Source organism: Bombina bombina, chromosome 5 (genome assembly GCF_027579735.1).
Source record: "Bombina bombina isolate aBomBom1 chromosome 5, aBomBom1.pri, whole genome shotgun sequence".
Classification (NCBI taxonomy): domain Eukaryota; kingdom Metazoa; phylum Chordata; class Amphibia; order Anura; family Bombinatoridae; genus Bombina; species Bombina bombina.
In genome coordinates this window covers 986,782,777-986,797,932 of record NC_069503.1, presented here as the reverse complement: position 1 = coordinate 986,797,932, position 15,156 = coordinate 986,782,777, and the positions used below count along the sequence as shown (strand labels likewise).

At 41.9% G+C, this 15,156-nt stretch overlaps 1 protein-coding gene across 1 annotated transcript in view; it reads left to right on the top strand.

The window, feature by feature from the left end:
* Positions 1 to 15,156, top strand: part of RAD54B (RAD54 homolog B) — a 401,092-nt gene that overhangs the window by 383,182 nt on the left and 2,754 nt on the right. The window lies entirely within an intron of this gene.

Below are 15,156 nucleotides of genomic sequence, written 5' to 3'. Positions count from 1 at the left end.
TCCAAAGGTTACTCATGGAGTAAGATCAGGATTCCTAGGATTTTGTCCTTTCTCCAAGAGGCATTGGAGAAGGGATTGTCAGCTAGTTCCTTAAAAGGACAGATATCTGCTTTGTCTATTCTATTACACAAGCGTCTGGCAGATGTCCCAGACGTTCAGGCTTTCTGTCAGGCTTTAGTTAGAATCAAGCCTGTGTTTAAACCTGTTGCTCCGCCATGTAGTCTAAATTTAGTTCTTAAAGTTCTTCAGGGGGTTCCTTTTGAACCCATGCATTCCATAGATATTGAGCTTCTATCTTGGAAAGTTCTGTTACTAGTTGCTATCTCTTCAGCTTGAAGAATTTCTGAACTATCTGCATTATGGGACTCGCCTTATCTTGTTTTCCATGCTGATAAGGTGGTTTTGCGTACCAAACCTAGGTTCCTCCCTAAGGTTATTACTAACAGGAATATCAATCAGGAAATTGTTGTTCCTTCTCTGTGTCCTAATCCTTCTTCTAAGAAGGAACGTCTGTTGCATAACTTGGACGTGGTTTGTGCTTTGAAGTTTTATTTGCAGGCAACCAAAGATTTTCGTCAAACATCTTCTTTGTTTGTTGTCAATTCTGGAAAGCGTAGAGGTCAACAGGCTATGGCTACCTCTCTTTCCTTTTGGCTGAAAAGCATCATCCGTTTGGCTTATGAGACTGCTGGACAGCATCCTCCTGAAAGAATTACAGCTCACTCTACTAGAGCGGTGGCTTCCACATGGGCTTTTAAAAATTATGCTTCTGTTGAACAAATTGGTAAGGCTGCGACTTGGTCTTCGCTTCATACCTTTTCCAAATTTTACAAATTTGATACTTTTGCTTCTTCGGAGGCTATTTTTGGGAGAAAGGTTCTGCAAGCAGTGGTGCCTTCCGTTTAGGTTCCTGTCTTGTCCCTCCCTTCATTCGTGTCCTAAAGCTTTGGTATTGGTATCCCACAAGTAAGGATGAAACCGTGGACTCGGTACATCTTGCAAAAGAAAACAAAATTTAGGATTACCTGATAAATTTCTTTCTTTTGCGATGTACCGAGTCCACGGCCCGCCCTGTCTATTCAAGACAGATAGTATTTTTTATTGAAAACTTCAGTCACCTCTGCACCTTATAATTTCTCCTTTTCCTTCCTAAGCCTTCGGTCGAATGACTGGGGGGGAGCTATATAGACAGCTCTGCTGTGGGTGCTCTCTTTGCCACTTCCTGTTAGGAAGGATAATATCCCACAAGTAAGGATGAAACCGTGGACTCGGTACATCGCAAAATAAATAAATGTATCCGGTAAGCATAAATTTTGTTTTTTTCTTCGTTTTCTAACTAACTTTATTTAAAAAGCAGGAATCTAGATCCTAGCAGCCAGCCCATTTTAGGTTCAGCACCATGGATAGCGCTTGCTTATTGGTGGCTGACATTTAACCACCATTAAGCAAGCATAACCCAAGTTCTCAACCCAAAATGGGCCGTCTCCTATGCATCACATTCCTTCTTTTTAAATAAAGATAGCAAGAGAACAAAGAAAAATTGATAATAGGAGTAAATTAGAAAGTAGCTTAAAATTGCAAGCTCTATCTGAATCATGAAAGAAAACATTTGGGTTTAGTGTCCCTTTAAGAGTTAATTAAGGAGGAGTGGTTTACCTGGGCATAGGTATTTAAGAAAGCATAGTGGGCACACAATGTATAGGACATGATTAAGGGTGCATAACCCAAAACATAGTTCTTTTTCTTTGTACCCACTCCTGCTACAACCATGAAATAAAGGTTTGAAAAGATACAAGTGGTGCGGCTGTTACTTTGTATGCAGCTTATATCTTTGGGGTTTTGCAGTAGCCCTATTACAGCTTGCACACTGCCTTGCGTTTGTTTGTGCTGGATACACTGTGGACTTATAATTTGTGAATCAGATGTCAAGCTTTCTCCAATCATCAAGATCTTGAGTCTCATCTTGATGGATTGGAGATTGTATACCTTTTTTTTTTATATATTTTTTTTTTTAACAAAAAATGTTTCATTGATACTGTATTGAACACAATTTGTCAAGCCATAAAGTAAAAAAAAAAAATCATTTAAAAGTTGTTTCTTTCCTGCTTTTGAAAACCAGGGTTTGAGCTGGCATTCTTTTAGATTTTCAATAATTCTTATTACAAAGCAGTATGGATAACTTTTTAAAAAGTCATATTTCTGCTTTTTCCGTTTTATACTACAGGAAAATTGCTTGACATCAAGACTTTTTCAAGCTTAGTCAGGATATATCCAGTGTCTAAACCAAGTTCTCCTCTTTGAAACATTGATTTATTTTTGTACAAGCTTTTCAGGATTCTCTTTTTGAACTTCTGCTGGAAGACTTTCTGATTTTTTTACCTAAAATTATTTTTTGGATATCATCAATCAGGAGATTATAGCCCATCTCTTTTTCATAATACAAATAATTTATTTAATAGTCTTTTTCTTAATTAAGATATTGTAAGAGCATTAGAAATCTACTTTCAAATTACAAAGGTTTTTTTGACAATCCTTTAATTTATTTGCGCTTTGGTCCATGTCTCAGGGCCACATCAGTTTCTTTAGCTTTTTGGTTTACGTGGTCTTTTCCAAAACATATTATTTATTATTGCTCTTTTTTCTAGATCAGTTTCTTCTTCTTGGATATTCAAGAATAAGGTTTATATTCAACAAAATTTGCAAGGCAGCAACACACTTTCTTTAAATTCTACCACTTTGGTGTGTTTGGTAGGAAAGTCCTCCAGGCAGCAGTGTCTGGTAATGAGGTGCTTGCATTAAAAAATATTTCTTGCCCAATTTCTTGTGGACTCCAGAGCTTGGGCTTTAGTTTCCAGGAGTAATGGCTCATGGACTCTTACCACGTTATGAAAGAAAACAAAATGTATGCTTACCTGATAAATTAATTTCTTTCAGGGTGGTGAGAGTCCATGAGACCCACCCATTTTCATTTTTTACTTAATTTGTTGTTGTTTTTGACGGATATTCTAGTTTGCACCTCGTTTTCCCTACTTTGTCCTTTCCAACTTTTTTTCTTTTCCTTCCTTGGCTATATGTCAAGTTAAATTCCAGGAGTAATGGCTCATGGACACTCACCACCATGAAAGGAAAGAAATTCATTTTTCAGCCAATTATTCAGGATGAATGTAGATCCATACCGCCATCGGAGGGCAATAATTATGTATTTTGTGTAACAAAATTGTTTCACAAAACTCATAACTAAAATGTTACAAAGTACACTAACACTCATAAACTACCTATTAACCATTAAACCGCCGCCCTCCCGCATCACAAAACACTATATTAAATCTATTAACGCCTAATCTGCTGCACCCGACATCGCTGACACTATAATAAAATTATTAAACCCTATTCTGTCGCTCCCCGACGTCGCCGCCACTATAATAAATGTATTAACCCCTAATCTGCCGCCCGACATCGCCACCACTAATAAAAGCTATTAACCCCTGTCCTGCCGCTCTCCAACATCGCCGTCACTAAATAAGGTTATTAACCCCTAAACCTCCGACCTCCCACATCTCTGCCACTAAATAAGGTTATTAACCCCTAAACCTCTGGCCTCCCACATCTCTGCCACTAAATAACATAATTTATGCTTACCTGATAAATTCCTTTCTCCTGTAGTGTAGTCAGTCCACGGGTCATCATTACTTATGGGATATTAACTCCTCCCCAACAGGAAGTGCAAGAGGATCACCCAAGCAGAGCTGCTATATAGCTCCTCCCCTCTACGTCACACCCAGTCATTCGACCGAGAACCAAACGAGAAAGGAGAAACTATAGGGTGCAGTGGTGACTGGAGTATAATTAAAAAATTTAGACCTGCCTTAAAAAACAGGGCGGGCCGTGGACTGACTACACTACAGGAGAAAGGAATTTATCAGGTAAGCATAAATTATGTTTTCTCCTGTTAAGTGTAGTCAGTCCACGGGTCATCATTACTTATGGGATACCAATACCAAAGCTAAGTACACGGATGACGGGAGGAACAGGCAGGATCTCTATACGGAAGGGACCACTGCCTGAAGAACCTTTCTCCCAAAAACAGCCTCCGAAGAAGCAAAAGTGTCAAATTTGGAAAATTTGGAAAAAGTATGAAGAGAAGACCAAGTTGCAGCCTTGCAAATCTGTTCAACAGAGGCCTCGTTCTTAAAGGCCCAAGTGGAAGCCACAGCTCTAGTAGAATGATCTGTAATCCTTTCAGGAGGTTGCTGTCCAGCAGTCTCATAGGCTAAACGTATTATGCTACGAAGCCAAAAGGATAGAGAGGTAGCAGATGCTTTTTGACCTCTCCTCTGTCCAGAATAAACGACAAACAGGGAAGAAGTTTGTCGAAAATCTTTAGTTGCCTGTAAATAAAATTTCAGGGCACGGACTACATCTAGATTGTGCAGAAGTCGTTCCTTCTTTGAAGAAGGGTTAGGACACAATGAAGGAACAACAATCTCTTGATTGATATTCTTGTTAGTGACTACCTTAGGTAAGAAGCCAGGTTTAGTACGCAGAACTACCTTATCTGAATGAAAAATCAGATACGGAGAATCCCAATGTAAGGCTGATAATTCAGAGACTCTACGAGCCGAGGAAATAGCCATTAAAAACAGAACTTTCCAAGATAACAGCTTGATATCAATGGAGTGAAGGGGTTCAAACGGAACACCCTGTAAAACGTTAAGAACTAAGTTTAAGCTCCACGGCGGAGCAACAGATTTAAACACAGGCTTAATCCTGGCCAAAGCCTGACAAAAAGCCTGAACGTCTGGAACTTCTGACAGACGCTTGTGTAAAAGGATGGAAAGAGCTGAGATCTGTCCCTTTAACGAACTAGCAGATAAACCCTTTTCTAAACCTTCTTGTAGAAAAGACAATATCCTAGGAATCCTAACCTTACTCCATGAGTAACCCTTGGATTCGCACCAGTGTAAGTATTTACGCCATATCTTATGATAAATTTTCCTGGTAACAGGTTTCCTAGCCTGTATTAAGGTATCAATTACTGGCTCTGAAAATCCACGCTTTGATAAAATTAAGCGTTCAATTTCCATGCAGTCAGCTTCAGAGAAATTAGGTTTTGATGTTTGAAAGGACCCTGAATTAGAAGGTCCTGTCTCAGAGGCAGAGACCAAGGTGGACAGGATGACATGTCCACTAGATCTGCATACCAGGTCCTGCGTGGCCACGCAGGCGCTATTAGAATCACTGATGCTTTCTCCTGTTTGATCCTTGCAATCAAACGAGGAAGCATCGGGAAGGGTGGAAACACATAAGCCATCCTGAAGGTCCAAGGTGCTGTCAAGGCATCTATCAGGACCGCTCCCGGGTCCCTGGACCTGGACCCGTAACGAGGAAGCTTGGCGTTCCGGCGAGACGCCATGAGATCCATATCTAGTTTGCCCCAACGTCGAAGTATTTGGGCAAAGACCTCCGGATGAAGTTCCCACTCCCCCGGATGAAAAGTCTGGCGACTTAGGAAATCCGCCTCCCAGTTGTCCACTCCTGGGATGTGGATCGCTGACAGGTGGCAAGAGTGAGACTCTGCCCAGCGAATTATCTTTGATACTTCCATCATCGCTAGGGAACTTCTTGTCCCTCCCTGATGGTTGATGTAAGCCACAGTCGTGATGTTGTCCGACTGAAACCTGATAAACCTCAGAGTTGCTAACTGAGGCCAAGCCAGTAGGGCATTGAGAACTGCTCTCAATTCCAGAATGTTTATTGGAAGGAGACTCTCCTCTTGAGTCCATGATCCCTGAGCCTTCAGGGAATTCCAGACAGCGCCCCAACCTAGAAGGCTGGCGTCTGTAGTTACAATTGTCCAGTCTGGCCTGCTGAAGGGCATCCCCCTGGACAGATGTGGCCGAGAAAGCCACCATAGAAAAGAATCTCTGGTCTCCTGATCCAGATTCAGCGTAGGGGACAAATCTGAGTAATCCCCATTCCACTGACTTAGCATGCACAATTGCAGCGGTCTGAGGTGCAGGCGTGCAAAAGGAACTATGTCCATTGCCGCTACCATTAAGCCGATTACCTCCATGCATTGAGCCACTGACGGGTGTTGAATGGAATGAAGGGCACGGCAAGCATTTAGAAGCTTTGTTAACCTGTCCTCTGTCAGGTAAATTTTCATTTCTACAGAATCTATAAGAGTCCCCAAGAAGGGAACTCTTGTGAGTGGTAAGAGAGAACTCTTCTCCTCGTTTACTTTCCACCCATGTGATCTCAGAAATGCCAGTACTAACTCTGTATGAGACTTGGCAGTTTGAAAGCTTGACGCTTGTATCAGAATGTCGTCTAGGTACGGAGCTACCGAAATTCCTCGCGGTCTTAGTACCGCCAGAAGGGAGCCCAGAACCTTTGTAAAGATTCTTGGAGCCGTAGCCAACCCGAAGGGAAGAGCTACAAACTGGAAATGTTTGTCTAGGAAGGCAAACCTTAGATACCGGTAATGTTCTCTGTGAATCGGTATGTGAAGGTAAGCATCCTTTAAATCCACTGTGGTCATGTACTGACCTCTTTGGATCATGGGTAAGATTGTCCGAATAGTTTCCATCTTGAATGATGGAACTCTTAGGAATTTGTTTAGGATCTTTAAATCCAATATTGGTCTGAAGGTTCCCTCTTTTTTGGGAACCACAAACAGGTTTGAGTAAAACCCTTGTCCGTGTTCCGACCGCGGAACTGGATGGATCACTCCCATTAGTAAAAGGTCTTGTACACAACGTAGAAACGCCTCTTTCTTTATCTGGTTTGTTGACAACCTTGAAAGGTGAAATCTCCCTTGTGGAGGAGAAGCTTTGAAGTCCAGAAGATATCCCTGAGATATGATCTCCAACGCCCAGGGATCCTGGACATCTCTTGCCCAAGCCTGGGCGAAGAGAGAGAGTCTGCCCCCCACTAGATCCGTTACCGGATCGGGGGCCCTCACTTCATGCTGTCTTAGGGGCAGCAGCAGGCTTTCTGGCCTGCTTGCCCTTGTTCCAGGCCTGGTTAGGTTTCCAGCCTTGTCTGTAGCGAGCAACAGCTCCTTCCTGTTTTGGAGCAGAGGAAGTTGAAGCTGCTCCTGCCTTGAAATTACGAAAGGCACGAAAATTAGACTGTCTAGCCCTGGGTTTGGCTCTGTCTTGAGGCAGGGCATGGCCTTTACCTCCCGTAATATCAGCGATAATTTCTTTCAAACCGGGCCCGAATAAAGTCTGCCCCTTGAAAGGTATGTTAAGTAGTTTCGATTTAGAAGTTACATCAGCTGACCAGGATTTTAGCCACAGCGCTCTGCGTGCCTGAATGGCGAATCCGGAATTCTTAGCCGTAAGTTTAGTTAAATGTACTACGGCATCAGAAATAAATGAATTAGCTAGCTTAAGGGTTTTTAGCTTAAGTGAAATCTCATCTAATGTCGCTGAGTCAAGGGTGTCTTCCAGAGACTCAAACCAAAATGCTGCCGCAACCGTGACAGGCGCAATGCATGCAAGGGGTTGTAATATAAAGCCTTGTTGAACAAACATTTTCTTAAGGTAACCCTCTAACTTTTTATCCATTGGATCTGAAAAAGCACAGCTATCCTCCACCGGGATAGTGGTACGCTTAGCTAAAGTAGAAACTGCTCCCTCCACCTTAGGGACCGTTTGCCATAAGTCCCGTGTGGTGGCGTCTATTGGAAACATTTTTCTGAATATAGGAGGGGGTGAGAAAGGCACACCGGGTCTGTCCCACTCCTTAGTAATAATTTCAGTAAGTCTCTTAGGTATAGGAAAAACGTCAGTACTCGTCGGTACCGCAAAATATTTATCCAACCTACACATTTTCTCTGGGATTGCAACTGTGTTACAATCATTCAGAGCCGCTAACACCTCCCCTAGCAATACACGGAGGTTTTCCAGCTTAAACTTAAAATTTGAAATGTCTGAATCCAATTTATTTGGATCAGATCCGTCACCCGCAGAATGAAGCTCTCCGTCCTCATGCTCTGCATATTGTGACGCAGTATCAGACATGGCCCTAGCATTATCAGTATACTCTGTTCTCATCCCAGAGTGATCTCGTTTACCTCTAAGTTCTGGCAATTTAGACAAAACTTCAGTCATAACATTAGCCATGTCTTGTAAAGTGATTTGTAATGGCCGCCCTGATGTACTTGGCGTTACAATATCACGCACCTCCTGAGCGGGAGATGCAGGTACTGACACGTGAGGCAAGTTAGTCGGCATAACTTCCCCCTCGTTGTCTGGTGAATGTTGCTTAACATGTACAGATTGACTTTTATTTAAAGTAGCATCAATGCAATTAGTACATAAATTTCTATTGGGCCACCTATTCTATTCCACCTTGGCTTTTGAACATATTGCACAAAGAGTTTCCTCTGTGTCAGACATGTTTAAACAAACTAGCAATTAGACTAGCAAGCTTGGAAATACTTTTCAACTAAATTTACAAGCAATATGTAAAAACGTTACTGTGCCTTTAAGAAGCACACAAAAACTGTCACAGTTGAATAACAATGAACCGGATTAGTTATATAAACCAAATTTAGCAAAGGATTGCACCCATTAGCAATGGAAGATTAACCCTTAATATCAGAAAAAAAACGTATAACAATTGACAATATAAGCGTTTTTATCACAGTCAAGCACAGTCTCACAGGTCTGCTGTGAGTGATTACCTCCCTCAAAACTAGTTTTGAAGACCCCTGAGCTCTGTGGAGACGTCCTGGATCATGCAGGGAGAAAAAGACAGACTGTGACTGAATTTCTGATGCGTAGTAAAAGCGCCAAAATAGGCCCCTCCCACTCACACTACAACAGTGAGGGAAGCTCAGTAAACTGTTTTAATTTAAAACAACGACAGCCATGTGGAAAATAAAGCCCAAAACAATTTTCACCAAGTACCTCAGATAATTAAACGATTTAACATGCCAGTAAACGTTTAAAATCTAATATATGAAATGTCATTAAAAAGCCTGCTGCTAGTCGCTCCCACTGCAAGTTAGGCTAAAAGTTATATGCATACAGTATTTTCCCAGTGAAGTGCCATTCCCCAGAAATACTTAAGTGTTAACATATATACATGTCAGCCTGATACCAGTTGCTACTACTGCATTTAAGGCTGTACTTACATTATATCGGTATTAGCAGTATTTTCAAAGTCAATTCCATTCCTTAGAAAATAATATACTGCAACATACCTCTTTGCAGGTGAACCTGCCCGCTGTCCCCTGATCTGAAGTTACCTTACTCCTCAGAATGGCCGAGAACAGCAAACGGATCTTAGTTACGTCCGCTAAGATCATATACAAAAAACTCAGGTAGATTCTTCTTCAAATTCTGCCTGAGAAGGAAACAACACACTCCGGTGTCGTTTAAAATAACAAACTTTTGATTGAAGATATAAAAAACTAAAGTTTAATCACCACAGTCCTCTCACACATCCTATCTATTAGTTGGGTGCAAGAGAATGACTGGGTGTGACGTAGAGGGGAGGAGCTATATAGCAGCTCTGCTTGGGTGATCCTCTTGCACTTCCTGTTGGGGAGGAGTTAATATCCCATAAGTAATGATGACCCGTGGACTGACTACACTTAACAGGAGAAAAGGTTATTAACCCCTAAACCTCTGGCCTCCCACATCTCTGCCACTAAATAAACCTATTAACCCCTAAACCGCCAGTTCCCTAACTTTAAATTAATATGACAATATAACTATTGAAATAAAAATAAACATTAAACTATAAATTAACCTAACCTTACTATTCTAATAAAATAAAAAAAATACCAATTAAAAATACTAAATTACAAATTTAAAAAAACCTAACACTACGAAAAAAATTAAAACATCTAAATTACAACTAAAAAAACCCAAATCCTACGAAAATTAAAAAAACCTAAGTTTACTAATATAATAAACACTAAAATCACAAAAAATAGAAAACACTAAGATAAACGAAAAGGATAAGAGCTACTGAAATCCTATTGGCTGATTTGAATGTGGAGAATCAAATCAGCCAATAGAAATGAAAGGGACAGCATTTTGAAACGGCTACATTGCATTCAACTTCAGTGTACGGTGGCGGCCGTATGAAGAGGACGCTCCGCGCAGGGTGGGATCAGCTTCCAGGATGGCTCCGCTCCGCCAGGAGGTAGATAGAAGACTATTCCGGGATGGATGAAGACCTCGCCGCATGGATGAAGACTTCTCGCCGCCTGGATGTCTGGACTTCAGAAACCGTGAGTAGATCTTCTGGGGTTAGTGTTAGTTTTTTTTTTTTTTTGGGTGGGTCGGGGTTTTTTTTAGATTAGGGATGGGCAATTTGAAAAAGAGCTAAATGCCCTTTTAAGGGCAATGCAAAAGAGCTAAATGCCCTTTTAAGGGCAATGCCCATATTTTGGAGGGTTGGTTGGGTGGTGTGTGTTACTGTTGCCGATTTCTTTAGGGCAATGCCCTACAAAAGGCCCTTTTAAGGGCTATTGGTAGTTTATTGTAGGCTAGGGGGTGTTTTTATTTTGGGGGGGCTTTTTATTTTTATAGTGCTATTAGATTAGGTGTAATTGTTTTTATTTTTGATAATTTTGTTTATATTTGTAATCTGTAAAGTGTGTTTTTTATTTTTCGTGATTTTAGTGTTTATTATTTTTGGTAAACTTAGATTTTTTAAAATTTTTCGTAGGATTTGTTTTTCTCTTGTAAAGGTGTATCCAGTCCACAGGTTCATCCATTACTTGTGGGATATTCTCCTTCCCAACAGGAAGTTGCAAGAGGACACCCACAGCAGAGCTGTCTATATAGCTCCTCCCCTAACTGCCACCCCCAGTCATTCTCTTGCAACTCTCGACAAGAAAGGAAGTATCAAGAGATATGTGGAGATTGTTTCCCAGGGATATCTTCTGGATTTCAAAGCCTCATCTCCAAAGGGGAGATTTCATCTATCACAATTATCTGCAAACCAGATAAAGAGAGAGGCATTCTTACGTTGCGTTCAAGACCTTCTGGTTATGGGAGTAATCTACCCAGTTCCAAGGGAGGAACAGGGGCAGGGATTCTATTCAAATCTGTTTATAGTTCCCAAAAAATAGGGAACTTTCAGACCAATCTTGGATCTCAAGATCCTAAACAAATTTCTCAGAGTCCCATCCTTCAAGATGGAGACTATTCGAACCATCCTACCTATGACCCAGGAGGGTCAATATATGACTACCGTGGACTTAAAGGATGCTTATCTCCACATTCCGATACACAGAGATCATCATCGGTTTCTCAGGTTTGCCTTCCTAGACAGGCATTACTTCTTCCCTTCGGGTTAGCCACGGCACCAAGAATCTTTACGAAGGTTCTAGGGTCCCTACTGGTGGTTCTAAGGCCACGAGGCATAGCGGTGGCTCCTTACCTAGACGACATTCTAATACAGGTCGAATTTTCAAATCCCCAAGTCCCATACGGACATTGTTCTGGCATTCCTGAGGTCTCACGGGTGGAAGGTGAACGAAGAAAAGAGTTCTCTCTCCCCTCTCACAAGAGGTTCCTTCCTAGGAACTCTGATAGATTCAGTAGAAATGAAGATTTTTCTGACAGAGGTCAGGTTGTCAAAGCTTCTAACTTCCTGCCGTGCTCTTTATTCTACTTCTCAGCCGTCAGTGGCTCAGTGTATGGAAGTAATCGGCTTAATGGTAGCGGCAATGGACATAGTTCCGTTTGCCCGCCTACATCTCAGACCACTGCAACTTTGCATGCTCAATCAGTGGAATGGGGATTACACAGATTTGTCCCCTCTGCTAAATCTGGATCAAGAGACCAGGGATTCTCTTCTCTGGTGGCTATCTCGGGTCCATCTGTCCAGGGGAATGAGTTTCCGCACTCCGGAATGGACTATAGTGACGACAGATGCCAGCCTTCTGGGCTGGGGCGCAGTCTGGAATTCCCTGAAGGCTCAGGGTTCGTGGACTCAGGAGGAAGCCCTCCTTCCGATAAACATTCTGGAACTAAGAGCGATATTCAATGCTCTTCAGGCTTGGCCTCAGCTAGCTGCGGTCAGGTTCATCAGATTTCTGTCGGACAACATCACGACTGTAGCCTATATCAACCATCAGGGGTGAACAAGGAGCCCCCTGGCAATGTTGGAGGTCTCAAAGATAATTCTATGGGCAGAGGTTCACTCTTGCCATCTTTCAGCTATCCATATCCCAGGAGTAGAGAACTGGGACGCAGATTTCCTAAGTCAGCAGACTTTTCATCCGGGGGAGTGGGAGCTCCATCCAGAGGTATTTGCCCAGTTGATTCTACTATGGGGCAAACCAGAACTGGATCTCATGGCGTCTCGTCAGAACGCCAAGCTTCCTCGTTACGGGTCCAGGTCAAGGGATCCCAAGGCAGCGCTGATAGATGCTCTAGCAGTGTCCTGGTCCTTCAGCCTGGCTTATGTGTTTCCACCATTTCCTCTGCTCCCTCGTCTGAGCAGGAGAGAGCTTCAGTGATTTTGATAGCTCCTGCGTGGCCATGCAGGACTTGGTATGCAGATCTGGTGGACATGTTATCCTTTCCACCATGGACTCTGCCGCTAAGGCAGGACCTTCTACTTCAAGGTCCTTTCAAACATCCAAATCTAATTTCTCTGCGTCTGACTGCTTGGAGATTGAACGCTTGATTTTATCAAAGCGTGGTTTTTCTGAGTCGGTCATTGATACCTTAATTCAGGCTCGAAAGCCTGTCACCAGGAAAATCTAATCATAAGATATGGTGTAAATATCTTCATTGGTGTGAATCCAAGGGTTACTCATGGAGTAAAGTCAGGATTCCTAGAATCTTATCCTTTCTCCAAGAGGGATTGGAGAAAGGATTGTCTGCTAGTTCCTTAAAGGGACAGATTTCTGCTCTGTCTATTCTTTTGCACAAACGTCTGGCTGAGGTTCCAGACGTTCAGGCGTTTTGTCAGGCTTTAGTTAGAATCAAGCCTGTGTTTAAACCTGTTGCTCCGCCATGGAGTTTAAATTTAGTTCTTAAAGTTCTTCAAGGGGTTCCGTTTGAACCTTTGCATTCCATAGATATTAAGCTTTTATCTTGGAAAGTTCTGTTTTTAGAGCTCGAAGAGTTTCAGCTCGAAGAGTTTCGGAGTTATCTGCTTTACAGTGTGATTCCCCTTATCTGATTTTCCATGCAGATAAGGTAGTTTTGCGTACCAAACCTGGGTTTCTTCCTAAGGTAGTATCTAATAAGAATATCAATCAGGAGACTGTTGTTCCTTCATTATGTCCTAATCCTTCCTCAAAGAAGGAACGTCTTTTACACAATCTTGATGTGGTTCGTGCTTTAAAGTTTTATTTACAAGCTACGAAGGATTTTCGTCAAACATCTGCTTTGTTTGTTGTCTACTCTGGACAGAGGAGAGGCCAAAAGGCTTCGGCAATTTCTCTTTCTTTTTGGCTGAGAAGCATAATCCGCTTAGCTTATGAGACTGCTGGCCAGCAGCCTCCTGAAAGAATTACAGCTCATTCCACTAGAGCGGTGGCTTCCACATGGGCTTTTAAAAATGAGGCCTCTGTTGAACAGATTTGTAAGGCGACGACTTGGTCTTCGCTTCATACTTTTTCTAAATTCTACAAATTCAATACTTTTGCTTCTTCGGAGGCTATTTTTGGGAGAAAGGTCTTACAGGCAGTGGTGCCTTCCGTTTAAGTTCCTGCCTTGTCCCTCCCTTCATCCGTGTCCTAAAGCTTTGGTATTGGTATCCCACAAATAATGGATGAACCCATGGACTGGATACACCTTTACAAGAGAAAACAAAATGTATGCTTACCTGATAAATTTATTTCTCTTGTGGTGTATCCAGTCCACGGCCCGCCCTGTCATTTTAAGGCAGGTGTTTTTTATTTTTAAAACTACAGTCACCACTGCACCCTATAGTTTCTCCTTTTTTCTTGCTTGTCTTCGGTCGAATGACTGGGGGTGGCAGTTAGGGGAGGAGCTATATAGACAGCTCTGCTGTGGGTGTCCTCTTACAACTTCCTGTTGGGAAGGAGAATATCCCACAAGTAATGGATGAACCCGTGGACTGGATACACCACAAGAGAAATAAATTTAGGTACGCATAAATTTTGGGGTTTTTTTTGTTGTAATTAAGATTTTTTATTTTTTTTTCGTAGTGTTAGGTTTTTTTAAATTTGTAATTTAGATATTTTAATTGGTAGTTTTATTTTCTTTTATTAGAATAGTAAGGTTAGGTTAATTTATAGTTTAATGTTAGGTTTATTTTTATTTCACAGGTAAGTTTTTATTTATTTAAATAGCTATATTGTAATTTAATGTTAGGGGGTGTTAGGTTTAGGGGTTAATATTTTAATTTAGTGTTTTGCGATGTGGGGGGTTGTCGGTTTAGGGGTTTATAGGGTTATTTAGTGGCGGAGATGTGGGAGGCCGGAGGTTTAGAGGTTAATAACTTTATTTAGTGGTGGCGATGTCGGGGAGCAGCAGAATAGGGGTTAATAGCTTTTATTAGTTGCTGCAGATTAGGGGTTAATAACTTTGTTATAGTGGCAGCGATGTGGGGGGGCGGCGTAATAGGGGTTAATAACTTTATTACAGTAGTGGTGATGTTGGGAGCAGCAGATTAGGGGTTAATAACTTTATTTAGCGTCAGCGATGTCAGGGGAGGCAGATTAGGGGTGTTTAGACTACGGGTTTATGTTAGGGTGTTAGACTTATAACTTTCTTTTCCCCCATAGACATCAATGGGGTTGCGTTACGGCGATCGCCATTCCGCACTTCAGTTTTTCTTTTCTAACACTCTCTCCCCATTGATGTCTATGGGGGAAAGCGTGCACGAGCACGTCAAAGCAGCCCTTGACTTTTGTGCAGTATGGAGCTTAACGCCACCATATCGCATGCACAAGGAGGCTTTTCAGAAACTCGTAATCGCATCGCTATGGGGGGTGAAATAACACAACTTTTGTTGCGTTCGTTTCGCACCCTGTTTAGCGCAAAACTCGTAATCTAGGTGTCAGAGAGCTGCAAGCTGATTGTGTCATGTAAATTGAGTCATTGCCAACAAAATACATGCACTGTAACAACTCTCACTGAAAACAGTGATAGCTTTCATTACAATTATTATCGCTAATACAAGTATATTGCAAGAAATATT